Below are 3687 nucleotides of genomic sequence, written 5' to 3' on the forward strand. Positions count from 1 at the left end.
CGGTCATATACATGTAAGAGCTGGACAATGAATAAGGGAGACCAAAGAAGAGTTGATGCTTTTGAGTTGTGGTCTTGGGAAAGAACACTGAAAGTACAATGGATTGCTAAAAGAACTAACAAATCTTTCCTGGAAGAAGCACAGCTGGAGTGCTCTTGGGAAGCAAGAATGGGCACACTTTGTCTCACATACCTTGGTCATGTTGCCAAGGATTATTTCCTAGAAAAGCATATCATACTTGGTAAAGTGGGGGGTCAGTGAAAAAGGGGAAGGCCCTCGATGAGATGGATTGACACAGTGGCTGCAACGATGGGCTCAGGTATAGCAAGTGTTGTGGGGCTTGCACAGGACAGGGCAGCATTTTGTTCTGTTGTACATAGGGTCGCTGTGAGTTGGAGCTGACTCAATGGCATCTAACAACAATAGCAACATACCTGTAAGATATATATTTACTCCTCACTTACCAACTATCTCATTATCTCACATTTCACATTTAGTAGAAAGTAAAAAATCTACTGTTCATCTATTTTTTGCATTAAGGACAGACATCTGGCAGTAATGAACAGCATGGTGCAACGGGAGAGTAACGTTGGCTGTGATGGTTCAGATTATGGTCAACTTGGTTGGAACATGACTCTCAGTGTTTTGGTAGTTATGTAACAATGGAATTTGGCAATTACACAGTGCTGTAATTTGGCAGTGATGTAATGATGTAGCAGTCCTCCATTTTGTGATTTGATGTGTCCACCCTCCATTTTTGCAAAATCTAATTTTTGTGTAACAGCCTGGTCTTTGGAACCTAATCATGTCAATAGTGAGGAGTGGTTGTATTTGGACTTCCTGGCTGATACAAACATTTAAGGCATTCAGCTATTAATCAAAAGGTTGATGGTTCCAAAGGCACCTTGGAAGAAATGCCTGGAGATCTATTCCACACAATGAGCCATTGAAAACTCTGTGCAGTACTGTTATGCTGCAGCACACATGGGGTCACCATGAGCTGGGGTCAACTCAACAGCAACTGATCTGGTCTGGGATGATGTACACATATATCTACCAAAATGCTTTTTGTCATGTACACATATGCTTGTGTATATGACATGATAGGTTGTGCTGGTTAGGTGCCATCAAGTCAGTTCCAGTTCATAGCAACCCTACGAACAACAGAATAAAACTCTGCCTGGGTCTGTGCCATCCTCCATTTGCTATGCTTGAGCCCAGCATTGCAGCCACTGGTCAACCCATGTCGTTGGGAGTCTTCCCATTCTTCACTGATGATCTACTTGACCCAGTGTGATATCCTTCTCCAGGGACTGGTCCCTGCTGACAACAGGACCAGAGTACATGAGACAACATCTGGCCATTCTCACTTCTAAGGAGCATTCTGGCTGTAGTGTGTGCTATAGGTTTATGTATTGAGCAAAATGCATCCTGATATGCATATAGATAAGAAAACATTTTGGCTCCTGTCCAGAAGGCTACCTTCCACCCACATCAGCAGTACTGAGTACTCACTTTTTTTTCCTTTTTTGCATCTTAGCCAATTTGATGGATAAAACATTATTTCAAGCTATAAAGTTTTGTTTTTCTTATTCCAGGGAAACTGAATATTTTTTCAAACTTATCCTTTTATTTAGCATTCACAACATGTTATTGATATTATTTTCCCACTAATTTTCATTAGGATTTTTCCTTATGTTGTCTCATTCTGCATTTTATTCTCCATGTAGAAGAACAACTTTTGTTTCATGGTCTATAATTACACCCCCTCTTTTTATTTTAGCTTCATATTTGATTTGTAGTGCTCATGGTTTTAAATCTTGAATGAATTTTCTTCCTTTTAATTCTCTTTCATCAGTTCAGTTGGTCTTTTTTGGTTCCCAACTCTGAGGTTATTCTTAGGAAGACATAATCCACCCCACTACTGTACATTTCCTTTTCACATTTAACATCGATCCATTTGGGATTTGCTTTAGCATAAAATGTGCAGTAGGGATTGAGTTTCATTTTCCTTCAGTCCCAGCTATTTAACACCTGATCCTTTCCTGGATCATTTGAAATGTTTCACTCATCATCTTTAAAGTTTTCCTTATCAACTAGACGATTTCTGGTATGTCTACAGTGTTCTGTTTCTGTATCTCTCATCTTGTACCTGTAGTTCTCTGTAGTTATTAAAACTTGTATTTATTATAAGGAGTCCTGGTGATGCAATGTTAAAGCACTCGGCTACTGATTGAAATGGAAGTGATTCAAACCCACCAGCTGCTCCATGGAAGATATGTTGTTGTTGTTATGTGCCATCGAGTCGGCCCCAACTCATAGAGACCCCTCCTTGGGTTTCCGAGGCAATATCACTACGGAAGTAGATTGCCCAACCTTCTGTCTGTGGAGTGGCTGGTGGGTTTGAACCACCAGCCTTCTGGTTAGCAGTCAAGTGCCTTAGGCACTATGCTATCAGAGCTCCTCATTGGAGATAAGAGCTAGTTACATTCTCCCATAAACTTTGCAGCCTAGGAAACCCTATGGGGCATATCAACTCTGTCATGAGTTCTTGTTGTTGTTAAGTGCTGTCAAGTGGTTTTCAACTCATGGTGACCCAATATACAGCAGAACAAAACAAGGCTTGGTCCTGCACCTTCCCCACAATCATTGCAGGCTTTGAGCCCATTGTTACAGCCACTGTGAAAACCCATCTTGTTGAGGGTCTTCCTCTTTTTTCCTGACTTTTACTTTACCAAGCCTGATATCCTTCTCCAAGGACTAGCCACTCCTAATATGACTAATATAGAAGAGACAAAGTTTGGGCATTCTTGCTTCTGAGGAGCATTCTGGCTGTAGTTCTTCAGAGATTTCTTCATTCTTTTGGCAGTACATGGTATATTCAATAATTTTAACCGACACTATAATTCAAGTGCGTCAAATCTTTTGTAGTTTTTCTTATGCATTGTCCACTTTTCCCACACATATAAATTTATTGGCTGGGGTCAGGGACACCTTAGTCTTTAAAGTGACATCTTTGCTTTATAACACTTTAGTAAGTCTTATTACAGCAGATTTGTCCAATGCAATATGTTGTTTGCTTTCTTGACCACTGGTTCGATAGGAATTGACTGTGAATCCAAGTAAAATGAAATCCTTGATGATTTCAACATTTTCTCTATGCAGCATAATGTTACTTACCAAACCAGTTGTAAAGACTTTTATTTTCTTTATGTTAAAGTATAATCCATAATGAAGGCTACAGTCTTTCATCTTCATTAGTAAATACTTCAAGTCTTCTTCACTCTCAGTAAGCAAGGCTGTGTCATCTGCATTTTGCAGGTTATTAGGGAGTCTTTCACCAATACTGTCGCTGACTTCTATTTCATGTAGTCCTTCTTCTCAGATTATTTCCACAGCATATATGTTGAGTAAATATGGTAAAATGATACAACCCTGGCACACACATTTCCTAACTTGAAACCATGCAGTATCCCCTTGCTCTGTTTGAATAACTGCTTCTTGGTCTATGTACATGTTCCTCATGAGCACAATTAAGTGTTCTGGAATTCCTGTTCTCAGTGTTATCCATGATTTGTTATGACCCACAGAGTTGAGTTGATTTGCATAGTTGATAAAACACAGATAAATATCTTTCTGATATTCTTTGCTTTTAGCCAAGGTCCATCTGATATCAGCAATGATAGC

Source organism: Orycteropus afer, unplaced genomic scaffold (assembly GCF_000298275.1).
Source record: "Orycteropus afer afer isolate SDZICR_OR568_19922 unplaced genomic scaffold, OryAfe1.0 scaffold00316, whole genome shotgun sequence".
Lineage (NCBI taxonomy): Eukaryota > Metazoa > Chordata > Mammalia > Tubulidentata > Orycteropodidae > Orycteropus > Orycteropus afer.